General features: G+C 39.6%; 1 pseudogene; it reads right to left on the reverse strand.

The window, feature by feature from the left end:
* LOC116685688 (mitogen-activated protein kinase 8-like) overlaps positions 1–9224 on the reverse strand; it is a 20194-nt pseudogene that overhangs the window by 7278 nt on the left and 3692 nt on the right.

A 9224-nucleotide genomic window follows, 5' to 3' on the forward strand; every position in this document is an offset into this window, starting at 1 on the left:
AGTGTCTCGAGATAACTCTGGTTATGAATTGATACTATAAATAAAATTGAATTGAATTGTGTGCTGCTGCGCTTCTCTCTGTGTGTAACAAGGATACTGTGTGTAACAAGGCACTGTGTGTGCTGTGCACGAGCCTAGGTGCATTTTACTCATGTGTTGTTAAAATAATGAAATGCTGCGTTATTGACTTTAGACCAGGTTTTTGTTGGTCAATGGCGCGATCACTTTCCTCTGCCTCCAGATAGCAATACGCCAAGAATTCACCTGAACACACCTCCCTGTAAGACCCGCACGCCCATGGGCGCACAGATGGGCGCAGGTGCATTTTCTGAACAACTGTGTCGGTCTTAAACTAGCAAAGACACTTGCGTCGGGCTTTGCGCCGCACCGGGTGCAAGGTAGGGTCCTAAATGTCTCACAGGCTACAAAGCACAAAAATAGAACAACCTTATGCAATACACACCGCAAAAAATCTAAGTACTTATGACAATTTATCAGAGAGGAGAAACAGTGGATCCTTCCTACCTTTCCACTCCTCGACTGTGTGCTCTCTTTCATCCAGCTGCTTGTCTGTGATGGCGGGTGGCGGCTGGGAAAAGACAGACACGTTTTCTGTGCTTGTAAGAAATCCTTATTTGAATCATTCACAATAATTCTGGAAGATTGTGCTGAAATGTACATGTTCTTATTTATCGGTTATTTTATAATTACATTTTTTTTTAAGATGTTAAAAAAAAAACTAAACTGAAACCAATGCTCATTCTAAACATCAGTGACAACTCCACATACTTCACACTCGTTTGAAAAAATTAGTTTCAGACTCAAACTGACTGATGACCCACAATGGCTATTAATTACTGCCATTCCCAGAACGTAAGTCTGAAAGTATGTCTGACTACGTAACGATACATCGATCTGGATCAATACATTGATTAAATCCTCAACAATCCAATATTATCGATACAAAGTGAAATTATCCATGTATATTGTCAACTTTATTTTGAAATTCCAACATTACGTTGATTCCTTTTTATCCAAAATAGTTTGTTTTAAATAAAATGTCAGAAAAGAGCTTGGTAATGAAACTGGCAAATCATATTTTAGTTGCTTTTTGTAAATAAATATAAAGGTGATTGATTGTGTTAAACGGGCCTATGTATTAACTCGTATTGCTTGCACAAACCTTTCCCAGGAAAATACCACAAACTTCCGATTCATAGCACACACGGAGCTGGAATCAACCAGCTCAAAGCCAGCAGTGGGATAGTTATCCATCCTTCTCAGTGTCAAATGGAGATTTGATGTATACAAATCTGCATTGTTCAAGGCTGTCAGCTCTGAAGAGACATTTTATGCCAGACAAGAGTGGGGAGAGAGAGAGACGCAAACAATTCACTTCATCTCCCAATCCGCCCGATCAAATGCAAAACCAATTTGCAGTGGCTGAGTCATTGTGTTTCCAAGGAGAGTGTGTCATCCAAACACATACAGACAACCCGTTTTGCTGCAGAGCATACACACATTTTCAAAGAAGAGGAAATGGAGTTTTACGGTTTAGGGTCCTTAGATGTTTTTTTTTAATTATAGCTTTACCTTTGTACTTAAAGAGTAAATTTTTGTTTTTATTAACCTGGACCCTATTCTCCATTGCGTCGGAGTGAATGATGTGAAGAACCATCTTTGAAATTGGTTATTAAGCAAGACTGTCAAACAAGCTGCAATGTAACATTAATGGCCAATTGCACACCTTCAATTTACATCCATTTAAAGTGAAAGTTTTACCCCTGACTTGCTCAGACTATTATTCTACGTGTCTGACAACACTGTTAAAAGGATCCCTACAGAGATTGACCTAGAGATACTTTTTTTTAAATCACGTAACAGCCCTGAAATTGCTGGGTTTAGAACTAAAGATATTTATGGGTTAGTTTGGGTCTAGATCTAGTCATTTTTAGACATTTTAATGCAGGAATGATTTACCATTTATGGTTTAAGTATGTGTTCGTATTAAACCTTATTATACCTTTAAAAAAACAACTATGACTGAACCATTACTTAGTGAGTACTTACTGCCTCCACTTCAGTCGGGTCGTACCACACGTTGATATAAGCGTGCTGGAGAGCCTCGTCCACAGAGATCCGCTTTGACGCGTCTATTACCAGCATCTTGGATAGTAGGTCTCGGGCTTGGCTTGCTGACAACAAATTGTGGCATAAAAAGAGAAACGGTAAACATTAAAGGGGATGTACTCAACATTCAGAACATTAATATAGCAGCAAACAAATATTTGCTGAGTAAAAAACATAGTGTAGTGATGTCATCCTGAGCAGAGATTGATCCCTCTGTGTGTGGTGTAACCACTGACTGTAAATAGTAATGGACAAAGCATCCGGTTCGGAGAAGTGCTGTAAATGCAGAAGTTCCTTAAACCTGCATTTTATCCGAATTCCAGCAGGGGGCGACACATGCTGTGCAAAAAGAGGTCGGTTTCTGTAGAAGTCTGATAGAAAGGGACCCACTTCTTACTTGATGTATTACCTGAGTCAACATTTTTATAATGAGTGTATGGTCTCAATCGCTAGTTTTAAGTCTTCCGCAACACAGAATAATGTTATTTTTTTAAATTATAGTCTTGATGATTTTTAAAATTGGCAATAAAGCAGTTATCTATAATATACTGTACAGACGTACAGTAGGGTGCATCAAAAAACACAATTCTTGAATTCTGATATGGCTGGGTGCTAAAAGTGTTCCAATATATGTAGAAACAACACATGCAAAATATTTTTCCAATACATGATGATTTAGGGGTGCCACCACACATCTGTTTTTGTTGGATAAAGTGGTAAACAGTGCTCAATGGTCGCCATGGAGATCTGAGGTAAACAACACTGCAGCTCAAGAAAACTAAGGTGATCTTTCTGTTAAATTGTGTTGGGTATGTATTATTACATATTACTAACATATCTGTAGTTGTGTCTTTGTATACTTAAGTCATGTGTATAGGTATTTGGTGTTCATTACATCTAGATAACGTTAGCTAGCAACAGTTTGCTATCCACGTTAGCTAAGCTATTAAGCTTAACATCAACAGTATTCTAGAGTGGACAATGTCATATTCAGAGTATTGATGTCTCATGTTTATTGAGAGTAGCATTGTAGTTGTTACAGTAAATTAACATTTTAAATATAAGATATTTGCGAGCACAGCGCTACTCTGGTAGTGATGTAACGGTAAGTTGATGAAGTTAGACTTTGTAAAGCTAAAATTGAGGCTTATGCAAGCATGGTTTATCATAATTGAGTCATATAAGTATGCTAAGATATGATTTTAAACACTATCCTTGAGCTGTATCCTTTTCATTCTCAGGCACTGCACAACACAACCCACCCCAGGATCCAGCTCTAAGATGTGCCCTCACCAACTGGTCCTGCCAGACTAGCAGTCGCATCCTGTTTTTGGTCTGGGCCCCAGCATCACCAGTGGGATGGCATCATCACCGTGCCAAACTGCCAACTGGTCGCCAGATCTTACGTTGCTGCTTGCCAGAAAACCTGGTGCAAAGTAGCGTTGTCGCAGTCGAAGCAGCCAAGGTTGTCCTGGAGCAGGTGCGGCCATTTTACAAGAAAGCCAACATCCCAATGGTGAGCGACAAGCGTGCGTGCCACAAGATGGTAGACTTAGTCAATGCTAACAACAAGCTGCGGAAAATCTCCCAGGCCAAGCGCTCCAGTGAGACTACAGCGAAACAATTGGAGAAAATGGAGTGCAGACTTGATGCTACATTTCCGCTGTGGCCTCCAAATGTGGAAAAGCTAATTGATAATCCAGAAGACCTAGCTTTCTTGGCCAGCATGAAGACCGACAGAGTGGCCACATTTGGTGTATTGGACAAAAAGCTGCAGCTCAAGGTGAAGCGGCGAGTGGAGCGTCAAGCTGCCGCAGCAGCCAGGCTGTTCCACTGTGAAAAGGAGCTGGAGGAGATGACTGCAATGTCCAGCTTGGTGTTGGAGAGTGATGAGGAGCCAGAGGAGGATACTAATACAGTCTGTCCGCCATCTGAGGGCGAACCATCCCACAAGTTTAAGAAGACTGGAGCAAGTGTCAAGCGTAAGAAGACTGGAACAAACGTCTTCATTCCACATGATATCCTTAGCCGACCAAGTGTCGTGTCACTGGCTACAAGGTTGAAGATGTCACCAATGCAACAGGCTGCCTTCACGCGTGGCCTGGTTGCAGAGTCAGGCGGGGAATGTACTCCTTGTGTTTAACAATAAAGTCAATTAAACTTTATATGTGTGTCCGACATCCATCACTGGTGCACAAAACTCAGGGTAAGGCCACGTGAGGCCACCTCCATTCGTTTTGTCTATAGGACAAATGAATGGAGAATCTTGAAAGTTGAATTCTGAGAAATGCCCAAGTTGCCCAAAGGGCAAACATACAACTTTTAATTTGATAACCCTATAGAACATGTTACTGTATAAAAGTTCACTGTACTTAACATTTCCAGGTCAACCTTTTGGCAATTACACTAAAAATTGCCCATTTTTCGAAATTTCACAAAAGTTCATGTGTTAGGTGGCACCCCTAAATCTCAATGGAATTCCTCAAAACTTTGCAAAAGTCATTTTTATGTTAATTGGAACAAAATGCAATGCCAGCCAAATTGATATTTTGAAATTAAAATTTCCCATTCAAATTTGATGCACCCTAACGCACAGTATATGAATGTTTTAGGGCGTGGCTAGTATGTGATTGGCAGTGAAAGTGTGTAACGTAGAGTGTAAGCAGCTCCTCCCTCTCGTCTAAAATCGTCACATCTGCAACCAGGATGGCTGCGCCCGTAACGGCAAACGACTCATAGCATATCTCCACAAACCAATGGGTGACGTCACACATGGCTGGCACCCGGGTTATAACGCAAGCTTCACTATTCGTTGTTTTATTAGTCAATGCGTCAATATTAGCGCATGTGGCCGTAAAAAAACATAGGTATGCGTGTATGCATGTATTGAGGAAAGGTCTGCGATGGCCGTGTGGAGGCAATCCTGGCCCGCTGTTTTTTGTTAGTTAGTATATCAAGAACAGCCCCTTTAAGCTTTAAATTAGGGCTGCATGAGATGAGGAAAATAATTTTTTGAGTGATATTGCGATTGCGATATGATAAACGATATTGGAGGGAATAATAATTTTTAGGTCATTATTCTCATTTTCATTGAGAAATAATAAAAATAAAAATGTAAATAATTATAGGGAGTTTTGTGAGGATCTGTACCAAACAAAGATTTCTTTTTCTTTGGTCTGTAGGATACGATCTGTAGGCCGGGACGGTTTGACACATTTGTTTTGCCTTTAACGGATATTGCGCTGTAATGGACACAATGTCGGGAGGGACCATTTAAAAGTGTTAAAGACACCCTCCACTCCTCTGTATTTGGGTATTTTGGGACATTGTTATCATATGAGCGTGGGCTATCAAGCATTCCAACCCAAACGTGAACATCAAACACAAGCAAGCTTAACAAGAAGCACTTCAAGGGGAATACACTGTTGTCACATATGTCTCTCTCTGTAAATTAATGAGGACAGAAGAAGACTTGTGTTCTTGCGTCGTCTTGCAACAGCTCCACTGTGCTCGCTGTGACTGTTCCTGTCATCTCCTCTCCATTTACACATGAAAACACGCTTGAGGTTAGATTCCCCCTCAAAGTAAACAACTCGGTACGGAGCTGTCAGCCTCTCTAATAAGTGCTTAATTTGGGGCAGCCACCGAAAATTGATTCATCACTTGGGCATTGCTGTCGGCGGATGTTGGCGAGGCTGCAAACACAGCGTGCAACACAAACAGACGCAATATGTAGGAAAAGTTCTTCTTTGTGTTTTACAAGTGGTTAGATATATACTCACGAGCCACTATGAGACCATTATCCCTGGTGTTGTCTTCCCGTCAAAAATTGAATATCAACACTTTTGTTGACACTTTTTAATCAATGTTTTTAACTTTTTCTTGACTGTCACTTATTTGGACGTTTTCAACACTACGTAACTCTAACTAATCAACTTTAGTTTTACAGTTATTTTTGGAATTTATGGTCCATAAATCTCATTCATAGGGAATTAAATCTAAATTTGCGTTAGAAAAGCAGAAACTGGGAATTATTTTGACTAAAATTAAAGGAAAGTATGTTGACGAATAATCACAGACTAAAATATGTAAACTTTTACTCAATACTATTTCAAAACCACTTCAATTGTTTTTCAAATACTATAAAATTGAATAAGACACCCTAAAATTAATGAAAGTAGAGATTTGTTCTTGCCAGAGAGCACTGTGTAGAATCAATCATATTATTATGGGTAGTTAAAAAGAACATTGGCATAGGAACGGGTCAACATGAGGGTAAAATTAATCTTTCAATTACAAAAGTAGCCATTTTAAAGGTGCTTTAAGCTATGTTGGGTGACGTCACTTCTTGTTGACGTTCGAAGTATTGTCAAACAAAAAGGAGGCTAGCTCGCCCCTCCCTTCTCCTCATCTCGCCCCCTCCCCCTCCCGTCTGCACACTAACCCCTCAACCCCCACCCCCAAATCCTTCTCGTCGGTTATTGGCTGGAACGAGGTGTTCGAGGTGCAGGTTGGTGCAGGTTGTTTTTGTTGCCGTTTGATGAGCATGGGTTGTCTACAGCGACCGCGTTTACAGCACCTTTAAAAGTTATCTGTGTTAAATTCTACATTAGCAAAAAAAAAAAAAACAGCTTTAAAAATAAGTCTTCTATTCAAATTTCAAGCTGTAAAGCTCAAGCATATTGTGGCATAAAACTAAAGGGCTGTGCAATTAGCCAAAATTCTAATCCATCTAATAATTTTGGCTACTAATGATCCCAAAAGCAGAATAATCGACAAAAACAAAACAAAAAAGATTTTGCACATTACATTTTGCAAGTAAACTCTAAACTACGGCAAAAGCATTGCTGGAAATTTTCACAGTTCAAGACGTTTTCACTGTTGATTTGTTCAACTGTTTTACATTTTTTTAAGTTTAATAATTGCAACATTGTATCAAAAAACAATGAGTAGTCGTATTAAATAAAAGCGATTTCATTATTGACCAAAATAGTCAAGCAGCCCTAATAACTTTGGGATGTGATAAAACATTTACATTTAACAAAGGGTTCCCCTTTCAGTTGGACAATTGCACCTCAAGAAGAGGAACCCAAAAAATGGTTACCAGGCATACACAACCTCACACACATTGTTTTTTGTGTGCTTTTGGTAAGCCTTTACAATATGACATCATGGGCATTAAGAGAGAACAACAGAAGTTTTTCTTTTTTTTTTTACCTTTCAGTTTGTTGTGTTCAGAGTCTGCAGGGAACAGGACGTCAGGGAAGAGCTTCTCGAAGCTGTAGCCAGCATACCGTGGCCTGTTCTCCACGTAGGTCCTCACTGACTGGTTGAGTTTCATCAGGAACTCCTGAGACGGGGTCCCCAGCTGCTCGATCACCTTGTTCCACTGGTCGATATCTTAAGGTTGGCAGGTGTTAAGTAAAAAGCACTGGGCTGGGTTTGGACAAACGGAGCGGCCATTCCAAGGTTGGGGTGGGTCGTTTTGAACTGATGAATATATTGGGGAAAAAAGGAAAATTCCGCACTCTGCTCTTGCTTTTAGCTAGGGCTGGGAAACAGAGATATATATCGACATCAATATATGCCAGATTAGAGCTGGGCAATACATCGATATTGTGATATGAGACTAGATATCGTCTTAGATTTTGGATATTGTAATATCGTAATATGGTTTGAAAGGCTAAATTAGAGTAAAGGGATGTAATTTTCCAGATTTACCAGACTGATTGGACAGATTATTTGTCTTTACCCACTTAATCATTATATCCACATTACTGATGAGTATTTATCAAAAATCTCATTGAGTACACATTTTGTGAAAGCACCAATATCACTACAATATCGTTGCGGTACCGATATTGAGGTATTTGGTCAGAAATATATCTGATTTTCTCCATATTGGCCAGCCCTAAGCTAGATATGACCTTACGTTTTATGACAATAAATATGACTTTGTAATATGACACAAATGCTTGACCGTCTGAAGGCTGACGTAGAATATGTGAATTAGGGCTGGGCAATATATCTATATTATATCAACATTGATATATAAGGCTAGATATTGTCTTTGATTTTCCATACCGTAATATGATAAGTGTTGTCTATCCCTGGTTTTAAAGGCTATATTACAGTAAAGTGAACCCACCTACTTTTCTGAACCTACCAGACTGTTGTAGTTGTTCTATTATTTGCCTTTACCCACTTAGTCATTATATGCACATTATTTATTAAAACTCATTGTGTTAATATTTTGTGAAAGCACCAATAGTCAACCCTATAATAACGCTGCAATATCAACAATTGACATAATATCGTGAGATTTGTTTTTCCTGCGTATCGCACGGCTCTACTTATAGCATCACAATTTATGAATGAAAGTAACGTAATATAATAATAATATAATAGGAAAATATACTTGATCAAGGTCCAGAGCAGGGGTGCTCATTGCGACGATCGCAATCTACCGGTCGATCGCAAAGGCAGTGGGGGTAGATTGCATAAATAAAGATATCAGCCTATCATCCATCCTCACTGTGCCAATATACTATTTGTCACTTGATTGACATACAGGACAACCAGTCTAACGTCGGATATTTTTGCCAGCCAATCATCCATCCTTACTATGACATTTGTCACTTGATTGACATACAGGACAACCAGTCTAATGTCAGATTTTTTTCTGACAAATGGGTCAGCACTCAGCACGCATGTGCATGCAGCAGCGGCAAAATTCCAGCAAGCTAGCGAGTTACCGAGTTAGCCTAGCTAAGTTATTTCTAATAATCTAAAAAAAAACGATATAAAAATGAGTGGGGGAGTTGGACCAAGCAAAAAGCCCAAAACCTACCACTTCCATACAGAATGGGAGGAGGACTTTTTTTTCCACAATGTTCTGTTCAAAGTCCATTAGCCTCATCTGCAAATCTACCATTGCTAATCGGAAGAAGGGAAATGTGGAGGCATTTTTGGACTGTTCATGAAAGCTACAACACTGAATTCCCTCCGAAAAGTGAACTGAGAAGGAGAAAGGGGAAAGAACTAAAGTCCCAGTTGTCTGGACGGCAGGCCTTTTTCTCACAGCTTACCACGAA

This window comes from Etheostoma spectabile, unplaced genomic scaffold (assembly GCF_008692095.1).
Source record: "Etheostoma spectabile isolate EspeVRDwgs_2016 unplaced genomic scaffold, UIUC_Espe_1.0 scaffold119, whole genome shotgun sequence".
Taxonomy (NCBI): Eukaryota; Metazoa; Chordata; class Actinopteri; order Perciformes; family Percidae; genus Etheostoma; species Etheostoma spectabile.